The sequence below is a fragment of the Zingiber officinale genome, chromosome 9B (genome assembly GCF_018446385.1).
Source record: "Zingiber officinale cultivar Zhangliang chromosome 9B, Zo_v1.1, whole genome shotgun sequence".
NCBI classification, from domain to species: domain Eukaryota; kingdom Viridiplantae; phylum Streptophyta; class Magnoliopsida; order Zingiberales; family Zingiberaceae; genus Zingiber; species Zingiber officinale.
This window is the reverse complement of record NC_056003.1, coordinates 13,570,265-13,588,969: the sequence shown is the minus strand read 5'-3', so window position 1 is coordinate 13,588,969 and position 18,705 is coordinate 13,570,265.

Genomic DNA, 18,705 nt, shown 5'->3' with positions numbered 1-18,705 from the left:
AGTGAAGTTAGATAGAGAAAAGTCCTACTGAGTGAAGCTAGACATTAGAAAATCCAGGTGGGTCAAAGGTTGACTGGACAAATGGTATTTAGAAGTCTAAATGGGTCATGGAGAACCGGACACTTAACACGAGAAGAAAAATTTAGACGGATCAAAAGTTGATCGAACACCTGATATTTGGAAGTTCAAGTGGATCATGGAGGACCGGACACTTGGCATGAAGCGAAAGTCCAAGTGAGTCAAAGGATTAACCGAACACTTGGTAGAGAAGTCGCAACAAGTCATAGTTGACCTAATATTAGACAAGGGAACCCTAAACTTAGATTAAGCAAGTTATGGTTAGACAATGGATTGGGGCAATTGATTGCTCCTAATCTAATCGATTAGGTAATTGATTAGGAGGTTCTTGCGAGAACACTGAAAGGGCCTGAATCGATTAGTCAATCGATTGGGTCAAGCCTAATCAATTGGAACAATCGATTAAGGTTAGGAGATTCGCGAAGACGAATTCGCGAAAAACAGGGTTGAATCGATTGACCCAATCAATTCAACCACTTCTAATCGATTGAGTCAATCGATTAGGTAGTGATTTGTCGTGAAAAGAGGAAATCGATTGAATCAATTGATTAAGAAGCTTAATCGATTGGGCTAATTGATTAAGGTCTTTTTGTGGGTGAACATAAAGTTACAAAATCAATTGAGTAATCAATTAAGGCTCTTTAAATTAATTGAGATGACTCACCAATCGATTAAGGTTAAAAAAAAAAGAGTCGTTTTGCGGGTGTTGGACGGTCGGGTGACGTGACAGTCGATTAGGGAAAAGCTGAATCGATTGGGAGGCATCAAAGAACCCTAGAAAAGGATTTTCTCGGACATTTCGAATAGAACTCTCGCTCACAACAACTCAACCACACACGACAAGTTCTTGGAGACTTAAAGTGAAGTGCTGATGCATTTCCAAGTTGATCAAGAGGTGGTTATGCATTTCCAAATTGATCAAGAGGTTGTTTCAAGTAAGAAGAGAGCAAGCTAGGATTTCATTATTATAATCTTGTAAAATTTCATTTGTATTAGCTTCTCATCCTCTTCTTCTTGTATTTCTTCATGGTTCAGCTTGTACGAAGCTTCTCTGCCTCTAGATTATTTCCGAGAATGAGCTCTTTCATAATGTATGTGTGAGAGATGATCAGATCCTTGGATTAATCACCTCAAGGAGGTGGATACCGAGTAAATCAAGGGGTTAGCATTGAAGAGTTTTTCGCTTCAAGTATTCTGCTGCAAATCATCTTCATTGAAGCAAGCGAGCTATTCACCCCCCCCCCCCCCCCCAATCTAGCTCCCCTTGGTCTCAACAAGTGGTATCAAAGCAATGTCGCTCTTCTCTGAACTCATTATTGAAAATTACAACGAGCTAGAGCTAGAGGAAGAAGAAGTTGAAGCCCTAAAGTCAACAAGTCAAAGATTTCACTAGAGAGCTCAACTTCAAGATGGATTTTTGAGATGTACTCGGATTTGATACTCGAGTACCTCCACCATTCATAATGTCAAGCTTCGATCTTTGGAAATCAAGGATCGAAAATTTCTTGATAATGGAGATAGAGCAATGGTTTGCTCTAATGGAGGGTTTTCAAACTCCAACAGATAGCAAAAGCAAACTCATCAAGAGAAGCAAATAGAGCACGAAACAAATCCAAAAATGTGATGCCAATGACAAAATAACCAAATTATTGGTCAATTTATTACCAAGCAACATTTTGAGCCAAATTGAGGATTATGAAGATGTCAAGGAGCTATGGAGCAAATTGGTGAAGCTCCATAAAGATCCATCCTCAATTGAGAGCAACGACAAAGGAAAAGAGAGAAACTCTTTGTTTCATCTACATAAGGATTTGGAGGTTGAGAGCTGCTCAACGTCCAAGGATGAATATAAAGAGACATCCACCTCAAGGATTGAGGGGAAGTATAGATCATTGACACCGGAGCAAGAAGAAGCCTCTACATCCTGATCGAATGAAGAAAGTATCACCCTTACATGTGAAGGTATAAAAATTTCAAGTTGTAATAATAAAAATCACATTATTTGCTTTAAGTGTAGAGAAAAAGGACATTACAAGAGTAAGTGTCCTAAATTGGCCAAGAAGAAGGCTCAAGTGACACCCAAGATAAAGGAGAAGTCAAAGAAGACACAAACCTTGGTGTGTATTGGCAAGGAGCACCTTAAATGGTTCTCTTGCAATCAAAAGGGTCACTACCAAAATTAATGTCCAAGGGGGAGGATTTCAATCAAGAGACAAGGAGGAAGCTTAATTCAAGAGGAATCTCTTAAGAGCAAACCCAAGATATAATTTATTGATGTAATTCCTTTAAAAAATAATAAAACACATGCTAGAAATAATTTATATTATTTTAATACTATTATCATGAAAATAGACAGTATGATAGGAATAAGAAAAAAATATGTGTCATATCATACTAGAACTATCTTATCTAAGGATAGGAAGGTAAAAAATGATTTAGGCAAGAAGAAAATTAGATATGTGCCTAAGAAAAAGAATCCCCAAGAGGATTTAAGGAAGAAAAATCAAATCTTGAGGTCAAGACTTAAGAAATTAAAGAGGACCCTAGAGAAAATGACAAATAAAGTAAAAGAATCCAAGAGCAAAAACCTAGGTCAAATAGGCAAGAACCATCCAATAGTAGTAGGGTTTGGGATACAAACCTAAAGCCAAGAAGGATGTGCTTTTATACCATAGAATTTTATATAGTTATGAAATTAACCCTAAGTTTAGGAGCCAAGTCAAAGTTACAAGGGAAGCAATCTCTAGAGTTGATTTTGAGGAGACTAGTGTGATTAAGGCTTCTAAGAAGCCAAAGAAAGTCATTAATAAGGTCACAAGAAAAGTTATCCCTAAAGTTGACCATGAGGAGTCTACTGTGACCAAGGATTTTAAGTAGCCTAGGAAAGTCATTAGTGTTGGTGCAACCTTAGGTCAAGGTTGACCTGGTTGACCCGACTCGAGTTGACGTGACTCGAGTTGTATTTTGATGTTTGACTTGGGAAGATTGTCGGTGCAACCTTAGGTCAAGGTTGACCTAGTTGTGTTGCATGTTGATGTTTGACACTCGTGAGAGAGTTCTATTCTTGATGTGGGACAAGAATAGATGTTTGGGAGATTGTTGGTGCAACCGTAGGTCAAGGTTGACCTGGTTGACCTGATTCGGGAAAAAGTCCAAGCAGGGAGCTTGGCACTGGAAAAGTCCAAGTATGGAGACTTGGCACTGGAAAAGTCCAAGCAGGGAGCTTGGCACGCGAAAAGTCCAAGTATGGAGACTTGGTACTGGAAAAGTCCAAGCAGGGAGCTTGGCACGAGGGAAAGTCCTAACTGGGATGTTAGGCAGTTGGAAAGTCCTGGTGAGTGAAGCCAGGCAGTGAGAAAGTCCTAACTGGGATGTTAGGCAGTGTGGAAAGTCCTGGTGAGTGAAACCAGGCAGTGGAAAAGTCCTAACTGGGATGTTAGGCAGTGGGAAAGTCCTAACTGGGATGTTAGGCAGTAGGAAAGTCCTGGTGAGTGAAACCAGGCAAGGGAAAATCCAGATGGATCAGGGATGATCGGACTTCTGGTGTTGAAAAGTCTAAGTGAGTCAAAGGGATTGACCGGACACTTGGAGTGCTAGCAGTCAAGGGTGGCCGGATGCTAGGCATGATGTACCAACAGTCAAGGTTGACCGGATGTTGGTGTGGAAGCCTTAGGTTTAGGGTTGAAAAGTTTGGATCGGGCTGCAGACCGATCCAATGACTCAGCTGATCGGTCTGGTGACCGATCGGTGACCGATCAGAATACTTCTGTGGATTATCTGATCGGAGACCGATCAGAAAGCAAACAGAAGAAGAACAAGGAGAAAGGCTGATCGGTCCAGGGACCGATCAGACTCCTCCTGGACCGATCAGTGCATAGCCTGATCGGTCCAGGCGTAGCCTGATCGGTACCCAAGATCGATCAAAACACTCCTGGACCGATCAGGAGTGTTACTGATCGGTTCACAGACCGATCAGGGTTCTAGCCGTTGCGACGCAACGGCTAGTTTCTTCGCTGTTTCTTCTTCGCAGGTATAAAGGGGCTGAGAGCTTCTACAGGGATACTTCTTCCTTCTGGAAGTTCTCTCCTGCCTGAAGCTTCTGCTTCTTCTGGTGCTCCGAGCTTTGCTGAGCTCAACCGCTGCTGAAGCTTCGCGTGAGCTTCCCCGACTGGCTTGCTGTTGCATCTGTCCGTGGAGTTGCTACTTCATCCGGGACCTCAGTCGACGAGAAGGCAAGCTTGTTTGTTTTACATTCATTTTGTTCTTGCTATTCTCTTGTACTCTTAGCTTGCTGTTGCAAGTGATTGTGGCGAGGTTTCTCCACCCACAAGGAGTTGATATTAGCCGGTTCTCCGGGGACTCATCCACCGACGGATTGATAGGGCTCGTCCACCTTACGGACACGCCGAGGAGTAGGAGTATCATCTCCGAACCTCGTACATCGTTGTGTTAAGGTTTGATTTTCTTCTCTTTCGTTTCTTTGTTGTATTTTCCGCTGCGCTAACCTAATCGTAGGAAGAAACGCGATCGATTTGGGGCGGCTATTCACACCCCCCTCTCTAGCCGAGTACGAAGGATCCTAACAATTAGGAAGGTATTAAAGGAAGTTATTCCTAATAAGTACCTAAAGCACCCAAAAAGTACCAATAGATTTTGGGTTCCTAAGAGTGTATTCTCTACACCCTAGATGGGTTTAGAGAGTGTCAACTCTAATTAGAAGGGTAGTTAACCCAACTTTAGTGAAGTTGACATTTTGAGGCATTTTCAAGGTATTGGTACACCTTAAAAATAAAGGATTAATATTTACTCTTTGGAAGAGTAAAATGTGTCAAAATGTAAAGATTTGGACCTAATTAAATTGACACAATTAGGTTAGAAGTCAAAGAAATATCAAGTTAGAATTTTGACAATTTCTTTGGAAGATAGGGCAACTAAGGATTATTTTTAAATTTAGCGATTAGTTGTTGATACTTAGATAGATAGTCTAGGTATTTCCTTTATGCTAAAATTGTCATGATTATGTGCCCACTATATGCCAGTACATCATATTTAGCATTCATATATGTGTTGGTTGCTACTCGAAAAACCTAGAGGTTCCACTGTACAAAAATTTTGTACAAAGGTCTGAACCTTTTCCTAGCTACCATGTGTTCTTTTAAATTAAATTTTGGATCGCCTGCGGAACTTAACACGTTTGATCCAAAACTTAATCTATTCGTTCTTTTAGGTTTTGGCTTGGGTCTCCTGCGGAACTTAACACGTTCGACCCAAATCACCTTAAGTTATTAATTCTATTAAATATTAATTTCCATAATTGGTTCCCAGTACTGACGTGGCGAAGCACATGGCCTTCTTGGATATGGGAGCAACCACCACTGACTAGACAAAACCTTTTATGGAAAGCTAATATTTAATTTCCTAAAATAACTTTAGGTTAACCGAAAAGAACAATCAAATCACAAGGAAAAGAAAAACAAAAGAACACTATATCGAAAACAAATTCGAAACTCTAGAATCGTATGCCTCTTGTATTTAGTATTATTTCCAAAAATAACTAGTATGATGCGGAAATAAAAATTACTAATTATACCTTTTAGAAAGGCCTCTTGATCTTCTACCGTATTCCTCTTCTAACCTCGGACGTTGTGTGGGCAACGATCTTCCGAGATGAGAACCACCTAAGCACCTTCTTCTTCCTTACAAGTTTCGGCCATCAAAACTTCTCCTAGGATGAAGAGGTTCGGCCACCACCACCATGCTCCAAGGGATGCTAGAAAAGAGGCTTCTTTTCTCTCCTTCTTCTCCTTCTTAGATCCGGCCATCAAAGCTATCTCCACCATGAGAAGGTTTCGGCCACACAAAGGAGAGGAGAGGAAAGAAAAGGGCCGGCCACACCCAAAGAGAAAAGAGAGGAAAAATAGAATAGAGTCGTTAGCCTTGAAGCCTCCTCTACCCCCTCTTTTATAATCCTTGGTCTTGGCAAATAAGGAAAATTTAATAAAAACTTCCTTAATTCTTTTGCCATTGAAAAGGAAAATTTATTTAATTAAAATAATTTTCTCTTTTCAAATTATAATGGTCGGCCACTCTTCTCCCCAAAACAAGGAGAGTTTCAATTAAAACAAAAATTAAAACTTCCTAATTTGTTTCTAGAAATTTATAAAAATTTCTCCAATAATTTTAATCCCTTCATGATTGGTTAATAAAAAGAAATTTTATAAATTAAAATCTTTCTTTTAAACATGTGGATAATTTCCAAAAAGGAAAGTTATCTCTAAAAATTAAAATCTCCTTTCAATCTACAAATAAGGAAAGATATTAAATCTTTTCTTAATCTTTTGTAGAAACTAATAAAAGAGAATTTTTAATTTTTAAACTTTCTTTTAAATCATGAATATAATTAAAAGGAAAGTTTTTACCAAAATTAAAATCAACCTTTTAATCTACAAATAAGGAAAGAGATTTTAACTCTTCTTTTAATCTTTTGTAGAATCTTATAAAAGGAAGGATTTAAATTTTTAAACTCTCTTTTAAATTATATTATCCACATAAGAAAAATTTTAAAATTAAAATTCCTTTTTATTTTAATAGGGACGGCCACATGAATTCACCCATGAACAAACCCATGGCCGGCCCTAGCTTGGTCTCCAAGCTAGCTTGGCCGGCCCTAGCTTGGTCTCCAAGCTAGCTTGGCTGGCCCCTATAGGATGGGTAAGAAGGTGGGTATAGGTGGGTATAGTACTCTAGAGGCTACGATAGGGACCGAGAGGAGGAATTGGTTTTGGTCTCCCGATAAAATTAAGCATCCCGTGCTCGCCCCGAACACACAACTTAATTTTATCAATAATAATTCATTCCACTAGAGAACTATTATTGAACTACCGCACCAATCCCAAATTACATTTTGGGCTCCTTTTTATCATGAGTGTGTTAGTCTCCCTGTGTTTAAGATAACAAATGTCCACTAATTAAGTAAGTTACTGACAACTCACTTAATTAATATCTAGCTCCAAGAGTAGTACCACTCAACTTCATCGTCATGTCGGACTAAGTCCACCTGCAGGGTTTAACATGACAATCCTTATGAGCTCCTCTTGGGGACATTCTCAACCTAGATCACTAGGACACAGTTTCCTTCTATAATCAACAACACACACTATAAGTGATATCATTTCCCAATTTATCGAGCTTATTGATTTATTGAACTAAATCTCACCCATTGATAAATTAAAGAAATAAATATCAAATATATGTGCTTGTTATTATATTAGGATTTAAGAGCACACACTTCCATAATAACTGAGGTCTTTGTTCCTTTATAAAGTCAGTATAAAAGAAATGACCTCAAATGGTCCTACTCAATACACTCTAAGTGTACTAGTGTAATTATATAGTTAAGATAAACTAATACTTAATTACACTACGACCTTCCAATGGTTTGTTCCTTTCCATCTTGGTCGTGAGCCACTGTTTATAATTTATAAGGAACCGATAACATGATCTTCTGTGTGTGACACCACACACCATGTTATCTACAATATAAATTAATTGAGCAACTACATTTATCATAAATGTAGACATTTCACCAATGTGATTCTTATTTATAGATAAATGTTCATACCAAAAGCTAGGCTTTTAGTATACACTCTAACAATCTCCCACTTATACTAAAAGACTAAGCTGCCATATCTGTTGCCATACATCTGATTCCCAAGCCTTTCAAAAAGCTCTTGCCTTAAGGACCTTAGGTTATCATCTGATGCAATCTAGGCGGCAACAACTTCTCCTCGTTATACAATTTCTTGTATTGGGTAGTACTTGCGCTCTATTGTGTTTTCTTGCCTTATAGACTCATGGTTTCTTCGAGTTTGTTACTGCACCATTATTATTACAATAAATTGTAATAATCTTTGGACAAACTAGAAATCATATCTAAGTCTATCTTGAGGTAATTAAGTCATTCAGCTTTTATGACTACCTCAGAGGCTTGCCATATACTCAGCTTCTATGGTGGAGTCCAGAAAAAACACCTATGCTTATCACTCTTCCATAGTTATGACTTTTCCTCCTAAAGTAAACACAAAACCCCGAGGTCGACTTATTATTGTCCCTATCCGATTGGAAGTCAAAATCCGTGTAACCCACAGGGACCAAATTAACTGCCTTGTAAGCTAGCATATAATCTCTAGCGCCTCTAAGGTACTTTAATATATGCTTTACTGCAGTCCAATGCCCTTGTCTAGGGTTACTTTGATATCTGCTAACTATGCCCTTGGTAAAACAGATTTCTGATCTCGTGCATAGCATACATTAGGCTTCCGATAGCCGAAGCATAAAGAACTGCCTTTATTTCCTTTATCTCCTTTGATGTCTACAGAAACATATTTTTAGATAAAGTTACTTCATCCTAAAAAGTAAGAAACCTTTCTTGGAGTTTTGCATGCTTAAAACAAGAAAGGATTTTTCCGATATATGAAGCTTGGAATAAGTAAAATATTTTTTTCTTGCGATCCCTTATTACTTTGATCTCAAGAATATATACATTCTTCCAAGTCCTTTATATCGAATTGTTTGGACAACCATACCCTTACTTCTGACAACATTTTGATATTGTTTCCAACTACCAAAAATGTTATCTACGTATAGTACAAGAAATACCACCACGCTTCCATCACACCTTTTGTATACACAAGACTTATCCAGTTACTAAATGAATCCAAAGGTCTGGATTACTTTGATAAACTGGATGTTCCAAGACCTTGAAGCTTTGTATCAGTCCATAGACTGATTGAGCTTGCACACAAGATGCTCTTAGCCCTTTGCAATGAACCCTTCTGGTTGCTTTATATGGATGCTTTCTTCAAGACTTCCATTAAGGAATGCTGTCTTGACATCCACTTACCAAATAGATAAAAGAATCCGGATAGACTTAAGCATGGCTACCGGTGAAAAAGTTTCCTTTTTCATCTAGCCTTGCTTTGAAAGTTTCTACTTTCCTGTTTATCCCTCTTTTCCTATTATAGACCTTTTTATACCCAAAGGCTTTTACACCATTTGGTGGTTCTACAAGCTTCCAGATTTTATTAGAATACATATATTCTAATTCTGTTATTCATTACTCTTTGCTAAGATATTGCATCTTTATCTTGGAGTGTTTCGTCATATGTCCGGAGATCAGGTTCATGTCCTCCAGGGATCGAGTCCAAAAACTCTCCCAAAACATGAATCTTTTTAGGTTGCTTAACAACCCTCCCATTACGACAAGGCACTTTCTGCAATTGTGTATCATTTGTGATACGTGTTGCAGTTTCCTTGTGATATCTCATCTTGTACAGTTGGTACTAGATTAGACATGCCTTTTAATATTTCTTTAAGAACAAATTTTCTTATGGGCACGTGGTTTATTACATAGTCTTTTTCTAAAAATCGGTCATTGATGCTAACAATGACCTTCTGATTTTTAAGACTATAAACCTACTTTCATTTCTCTAGGATAACCCACAAACAAGTGAATTCCTGTCCAACTTATCATTGTCTCTCTTCAGCATATGTGCTGAACTACCCGTATCTGAATATCCTTCGAAATAGGCTTACGCTTATTCAGCAATTCTATATGAGTAGAGAGTTCTGACTTTGGAATGTACTATATTCACTTCCGTTTCCAGAGTATATCCTAAAAATGATTTTGGTAATATTCTAAATAACTCATCAATCTACTTATTTCCATAAGAGTCCTATACCTTCCTTTTTCTTCACCATTCTGTTGGGGTGTACCAGGTGCAGTTAGTTGGGATTGAATCCCTACTTCTGATAAGTGACTCCTAAATTCTCCCAAGAGGTACTTGCCACTATGTTCTTACCATAGTGACTTTTACTTTAACATTTCTCCGCATCAGCCTTGTACTATTTGAACTAATCAAAGTACTTAGTCTTGCGGTACATTAAGTAAATTTATTTGTATCTTGAATAGTTGTCTATAAAATAGACGAAATATTCAATACTACCTTTTGTCTGGATAGTCATAGGATCACACAAATCAGAATGAACCAATTTCAACATATCTTTGACTCCATACCCCTTAGACTTAAAAGCTTCTTGGTTATTTTTCCTTCCAAGTAAGACTCGCAGGTTGGAAAGATTTCCACTACTAATGAACCCAAAAGTTCATCAGCTACCAATGAATCCTACTCAAGTTAATATAACCTAACCTTAGATGCCAAAGATATTAATGGTTCATTTCCGAAGGTTGCTTTCTCTTAAAATTAGAAGATGTGTTACTAATTTTCATTTGTTGTATCGTGAGAGTTATTGGATTTATAAATTGTCAACCAACGTACCAGAACAGATAACTTCCCTCTTTTTCTTAATAACAACTTTGTTATTAAAAGAGGCAGAATATCAAGTTCTTTGAATAGTTTAGAAACTGAAAACTAGTTCTTTCTAAACTTGGTGCGTAAAGACAATTACTCAAAAATCCATGTTTTATTCTTATCAAAAGATAAACATCTCCCACTGCAACAACTACCATTTTTACAGTAGTGCCCATGTGGATGGTGTTTTAATTTCATTTAGTTGCCGGGTTTCCTGGAACCCTGCAATGAATTGCGGACATGATTGATGGCATCTGTATCTACACTCCAGGTTCTGGTAGATAACACCACTAAACATGTTTCAACTAATGAATTAAATACACCTATATTGTTCTTAGTTCTAAGAAGACAGTCTACCTTAATGTCCAAGTACTATTTCCAATCATTACAATTGGGACTACTAAGTCTTTTCTATAGTATGACTATTAGGGATTGACAAACATTTTAAATCCTAAGAATTACAAAAATATTTGGTCAAGATCAACTCCTTAAAATTTCCATGAATTTTGTGTATACAAAATCGAAGAGGAGATTTTATTCATTAATTTTATTATCTCGTCAACTTTACTTTATGACGAATAAAATTAATAGTTGATCTGTCTTTGATCAAATATTTGGTCAAAAATTTTTGAATTTAAAAAAATATTGATTCCTCAAACAATATTATTTAAATTCACCAATACCTCAAACACCGTGAATTTTACATGCCACGTTAGTGTGGACGTATACAAATTCAACATTTGTAAAAGGAGGGTTTTAACCCATTAATTTTATTATCTTGTCAACCTAACTTTTTGACAAATAAAATTAATAGTTGGTATCATTTGGTCACACAAATAATAGCAGTGACTCCGATGGGGAGGATACTATTAGATGTGTCTAAGTGTATACCATTACTTGACACTAAGTCCATTAATAAGATTATGCCCCTTCCATTGGGGAAGATCGCACGCTCTTAATTAACTTCCTATAGTCATCCAAAAATGGAAGTCTGTTCTAGTGATCCACAAACAAGCTCATCCGTTATGGAGGAAGGCACTCAGAGCCAACGCGCAAGCTTGTTTGCATCACTTACAAACCAGTAATGGAGACCATGGGATTTACTTAAAAATCCCTCTCCCACTTAGTTATTTATAAATGAGGAATTTTAACTATGCTAGCCTACTAAATATGTAAACTAACATGCACACACAGCACAATATAAAAGCAATAAATAGAAAATCTAATTTTCAACTATTAAGGCTTTTATCTCTTGTTGTCCTCCGTATGTTGTCATCCCAAGCTGCTGTCATATTTGGCCACTGCCACCGGGTCTAGCTGTCCCATCCATCTTGCTCCTAGTTCCGCTGCGCCTCTGGTCCTTAGAAGGTTCCACGCTTTGCAAGATTCGATCCGCGACATAAATAGAATTTTACATTTTGATCCTATATACCTCGAAGGAATGTACATGTAAACTAGATCGAACATAAAATAAAATTTATATCCATTGATCCTATATTCCATAAAAGGAATGTACATGTAACTAGATCAAAAATAAAATCCTAATAAAACTAAATACAGCTCCTGCTGTATTTTATAATACAATCATGCACACACAATAAAATGCCCTTGACATGTCCAAGGGTCCAATCACACACATAATAACTATAAGCCATAATAGTTGGATCCTGCATCCACAAAGTTAGCACATCCTACTATTATCCTGCCTAAATTATGTATGACATGTGCATAATTAAACTAATACCAAATACACAGAGGCAAAACCCTAGCTCTGATACCAATTGTTGGTTGCTACTAGGAAAACCTAGAGGTTCCACTGTACAAAAATTTTGTACAAAGGTCTGAACCTTTTCCTAGCTACCATGTGTTCTTTTAAATTAAATTTTGGATCGCCTGCGGAACTTAACACGTTTGATCCAAAACTTAATCTATTCGTTCTTTTAGGTTTTGGCTTGGGTCTCCTGCGGAACTTAACACGTTCGACCCAAATCACCTTAAGTTATTAATTATATTAAATATTAATTTCCATAATTGGTTTCCAGTACTGACGTGGCGAGGCACATGGCCTTCTTGGATATGGAAGCAACCACCACCGACTAGACAAAACCTTTTATGGAAAGCTAATATTTAATTTCCTAAAATAACTTTAGGTTAACCGAAAAGAACAATCAAATCACAAGGAAAAGAAAAACAAAAGAACATTATATCGAAAACAAATTCGAAACTCTAGAATCGTATGCCTCTTGTATTTAGTATTATTTCCAAAAATAACTAGTATGATGCGGAAACAAAAATTACTAGTTATACCTTTTAGAAAGGCCTCTTGATCTTCTACCGTATTCCTCTTCTAACCTCGGACGTTGTGTGAGCAACGATCTTCCGAGATGAGAACCACCTAAGCACCTTCTTCTTCCTTACAAGTTTCGGCCATCAAAACTTCTCCTAGGATGAAGAGGTTCGGCCACCACCACCATGCTCCAAGGGATGCTAGAAAAGAGGCTTCTTTTCTCTCCTTCTTCTCCTTCTTAGATCCGGCCATCAAAGCTATCTCCACCATGAGAAGGTTTCGGCCACACAAAGGAGAGGAGAGGAAAGAAAAGGGCCGGCCACACCCAAAGAGAAAAGAGAGGAAAAATAGAATAGAGTCGTTAGCCTTAAAGCCTCCTCTACCCCCTCTTTTATAATCCTTGGTCTTGGAAAATAAGGAAAATTTAATAAAAACTTCCTTAATTCTTTTGCCATTGATAAGGAAAATTTATTTAATTAAAATAATTTTCTCTTTTCAAATTATAATGGTCGGCCACTCTTCTCCCCAAAACAAGGAGAGTTTTAATTAAAACAAAAATTAAAACTTCCTAATTTGTTTCTAGAAATTTATAAAAATTTCTCCAATAATTTTAATCCCTTCATGATTGGTTAATAAAAAGAAATTTTATAAATTAAAATCTTTCTTTTAAACATGTGGATAATTTCCAAAAAGGAAAGTTATCTCTAAAAATTAAAATCTCCTTTCAATCTACAAATAAGGAAAGATATTAAATCTTTTCTTAATCTTTTGTAGAAACTAATAAAAGAGAATTTTTAATTTTCAAACTTTCTTTTAAATCATGAATATAATTAAAAGGAAAGTTTTTACCAAAATTAAAATCAACCTTTTAATCTACAAATAAGGAAAGAGATTTTAACTCTTCTCTTAATCTTTTGTAGAATCTTATAAAAGGAAGGATTTAAATTTTTAAACTCTCTTTTAAATTATATTATCCACATAAGAAAATTTTTAAAATTAAAATTCCTTTTTATTTTAATAGGGACGGCCACATGAATTCACCCATGAATATACCCATGGCCGGCCCTAGCTTGGTCTCCAAGCTAGCTTGGTCGGCCCCTATAGGATGTGTAAGAAGGTGGGTATAGGTGGGTATAGTACTCTAGAGGCTACGATAGGGACCGAGAGGAGGAATTGATTTTGGTCTCCCGATAAAATTAAGCATCCCGTGCTCGCCCCGAACACACAACTTAATTTTATCAATAATAATTCATTCCACTAGAGAACTATTATTGAACTACCGCACCAATCCCAAATTACATTTTGGGCTCCTTTTTATCATGAGTGTGTTAGTCTCCCTGTGTTTAAGATAACAAATGTCCACTAATTAAGTAAGTTACTGACAACTCACTTAATTAATATCTAGCTCCAAGAGTAGTACCACTCAACTTCATCGTCATGTCGGACTAAGTCCACCTGCAGGGTTTAATATGACAATCCTTATGAGCTCCTCTTGGGGACATTCTCAACCTAGATCACTAGGACACAGTTTCCTTCTATAATCAACAACACACACTATAAGTGATATCATTTCCCAATTTATCGAGCTTATTGATTTATTGAACTAAATCTCACCCATTGATAAATTAAAGAAATAAATATCAAATATATGTGCTTGTTATTATATTAGGATTTAAGAGCACACACTTCCATAATAACTGAGGTCTTTGTTCCTTTATAAAGTCAGTATAAAAGAAACGACCTCAAATGGTCCTACTCAATACACTCTAAGTGTACTAGTGTAATTATATAGTTAAGATAAACTAATATCTAATTACACTACGACCTTCCAATGGTTTGTTCCTTTCCATCTTGGTCGTGAGCCACTATTTATAATTTATAAGGAACCGATAACATGATCTTCTGTGTGTGACACCACACACCATGTTATCTACAATATAAATTAATTAAGCAACTACATTTATCATAAATGTAGACATTTGACCAATGTGATTTTTATTTCTAGATAAATGTTCATACCAAAAGCTAGGCTTTTAGTATACACTCTAACAATATGTTTATGAAAAATGACATATGTCATGTCATATATATATATATCATTATTTATAATAATTTTTCTTTTGAAAAATATGCATTTGATGTATGACATAATCATTTTCATACATTAGTTTAAATTCCTTATAATTAAGGACAATGACATTAATTATCAAATGACATCTTAGGTAGATGATTAAAATTTAAAATGTATAGTTAGAAATACATGATCCCTTAGATTAGGAAAAATCAATATCTATATCTCAAAAAAATAATAAGTTAGCTTGTATGTGTTTTGATGCATATGGATATAGTGAGATGTCAGGAGGATGAACAAAACTCAAGATATTGATTTAGTACATCTATTTAAGTTTTAGTTTCATCAAAATACATAGATTATGTGTTATCCAATTATAGGAAAAGTATGTGTACAAATCATGTGCATTTAGCTCAAAAATCATGGTTGGAAATTGATTTTTAAAAATGATTTTAAAAATATTTTGAAAACATGGTGAAAACTATTTGTTGATAACAATTACCATTAAATACTTAGACACAAACTTGAGAGAAAGATTGAAGTTTTCAATAGTTTCCAATTACATGTCAATTTTTGAAAACGAGGGTTATTTTCATAGAAATTATCTTTTTCCTAATAGTAAATGATATAAGTAATGCCTACTCAAAATTTCATTATTTTTAAAATTTTATAGAATTATTTATATATTTATGAAATTCGGTCTGAACCGAAATCAGAAATTCAGTTATGGTAATCGATTAGTTCAATCAATTACCGCACTCCAATCGATATGGGCAATCGATTGGAGTGAATTTTCGCAAGCACAAAGGTTTATGGAATCGATCAAGTGATCGATTAAGAGGTACTATTCGATTAGCTCAATCGATTAGAACTGAGGTAATCAATTGAAACCCAACTTCAATCGATTCAGAGAGGTTATAATCGATTGGTAGCTGAAAATCAATTGATTAAGAATACTGATTTTGGTTGAAATTGTCTGATTGCAATCCATTAAGCCACATTTAGTCGAGTTAACCATCCCTAACCCTCTGAAATGCATTTATAAGTATTTAAGGGAAGTTTTCTTTATGAAAACAAGAACGAAATGGTTAAGAAAGACTAACTTGAAGTTTATGAGAAGGTTTAATTTCAAAGTTAAATTTTGAACCTCAAAACTTTAATTTTGGGTTTCCTAAAGGTTTATGAATTCTAAATCATTATGAGTGTAATGATAGAAGTTTGGAGTATGTTTTGAGAGGGAGTTTATCCTTAAAAGCATGATTTAAATATTTTTCTATAATGAAATATTGGAAATTTTCATTGAAACAAATGAATGCTCTAGGGTGAGCATACAATATATGCTCAAGGGCAAGCATAGGATAAAATAAAGGGTATGAGACTTTCATTGAGTTACTTTGACAAAATTGATTCTTAAGGAAAAGAGTTTTTGATGTTTGTCAAAGGGGAAAAAATGTGGAGTTTAAGTTAGAAACTCACATTCATGCTTCGAGCATGGGATGAAGTTGAAGTTGGGCTAATATGGGTTAACATAACTTAAATGTATTGTCAAACATCAAAAAGGAGAGAGATTATTGGTACAATTATCCCTGGGTCAAAGTTGACCAGTTTAACTCAAGTTTGAGTTTAGATGTTTGACAATACATGGAGATTGTAGGTGCAATTGTCCATTAGGAAGAATGTTGGTGCATGTCTCCTCTGTCAAAAGTTGACCAATTTGATATGATAGAATAGTCAAGTATGTCAAAGTTGATTGGATACTTGACTAGGAAAGTCCTAACTGGAGGTTAGGCAAGGCCAAAATCAACGAAATAGTTGGTAGAAGAAGAAAAACCAAGTGAGTCAATGTTGACCAAACACTTGGTGTGAGATCGAGCTTGGTGAGTGAGGCTTGGTGAGTAAAGCCAGACAGATGGAAAGTCCTAGTGAGTGAAGTAGTAGATGGAAAATCCTGATGAGTGAAGCCATGCAGCTGGAAAGTCCTAGTGAATGAAGCTAGGCAGTGAGAAAACTCTGGTGAGTGAAGCCAGGTGGAAAAATCCTAGTAAGTGAAGCTAGGTGGAGAAAAGTGTTGGGGCAATCGACCTAGGTCTGATCGGTACATGGTTTTGATGTGTGTGTCAAAGAGTTTAAGTTAGGCTTTCATATATGTTTGATATGTGTGTTTGAGTCTTGCAGGACTTGATGAAATACACATGAGGAGCTTGGTGCAGCTAAGCTTGGGAAGATCATCCTAGAGCTCGGATCCTTGAGTCGGTGAAGGATGGTGTGGAAGACATCCGAGGGACCGTCGGACGAGGAGCAACAGAGTGGAGCCGAGTGAAGCGGACTTCAAGGCAACGTGAATGATGACACGGAGAAGAGCCGCGGACTCAGGTGCATTTGAGGGATGAAGGCCGAGGAAGAGGGGGGCGACTCCGGAGAGGATGAGTGTGAATATGTGACTGGGACCAGTCGACTGGTGAAAGTTCCCGTCGACTAGTCCAGTCGACTATGCAGTCAATTGGGAGCGAACAGAAGTATTCTGTTCGCTCAGCCAACAGTGACCAGTCGACTGGTAAGTAGCTGTTGGCAAACTGTTAGCACTGCGAAGTAGCCGTTGGCTACCTCTAATGGTAGCATCAGTCAAGTGATGGAAGTGTCAGTCGACTAGTGCCGAGATGAGTTGATTTGTTGATCAACTCTCTCATCTTATTTATAGGAAGCTTTGGGGTATGAAGGAGGTTACTGATACTTGTTGAAGAACTCCTTAGTCATTGCTCAGAGCTTCCAAAACCTACTCTCTTCCTCCCAAGCCTAAACTTCATCTTATAAAGAGGAAGAGATCTTTTGTGAGAGATTTGCTCCACCGAGAAGGAAAAAGCTTTAGTCGGAGATTGCCGAAGACTGATCCACCAAAGGATCAAGGGTTCGTCCACCTCAAGACACGCCGTGGAGTAGGAGTAAGCAATCTCCGAACCACGTAAAGGAATCGTGTTAGCGTTTGCTCTTTTACTTATCGCTTTCATTGTTTAGTTTTTGTATTTCCGCTTATGCACTAACACCTTGTAGAGAAGCAATCGAATTGGGGGTGACCAGCTATCCAACCCCCTTCTAGCCGACCACCAATCCCCTACAAAAAGTCCTAGTGAGTGAAGCTAGACATTGGAAAATCCAGGTGGGTCAAAGGATTGACCGAACACTTGGTGGAGAAGCCCAATAGATCACGGTTAACCTAATATTGAGCAAAGGACTAAACTTGGATTAAATAAGTTAGGATTGGACAATCGATTGGACCTAAGCTAATCAATTAGGAGGTTCTTGCGAGAACACAGAAGGGTCCGAATCGATTGGTTAATTGATTGGGAGATTGGACCAATCGATTAGGGCCAGGAGATTCGCAAAGAGGAATACACGAAAAACAAGGTTGAATTGATTAGCCCAATCGATTCAGCCACTTCTAATTAATTGGGTCAATCGATTAGGCAGTGCTTTGTCCCCGGTAGAGGGAATCGATTGAGGCAATTGATTAAGAAGGCTTACTCGATTGGGCTAATCGATTAAGGTCCTTTTGTAAGTGAACAGAGAGTTACAGAATCGATTGAGTAATCGATTAAGGCTTTCTGAACCGATTGGGATGACTCACCAATCGATTAGGGTTCGAAAAAAAAGTCGTTCTATAGGTATTGGACAATTGGATGACATGACAGTAGATTAGGGAAAAAACTGAAACGATTGGGAGGCGTCGAAGAACCCTAGAAAAGGATTTTTATGGACATTTCGAACAGAACTCTCGCTCACAACAACTCAACCACACACAACAAGTTCTTAGAGACTTAGGGTGCTGATGCATTTCCAAGTTGATCAAGAGGTGGTTTCAAGCAAGAAGAGAGCAAGCTAGGATTTTATTGTTGTAATCTTAT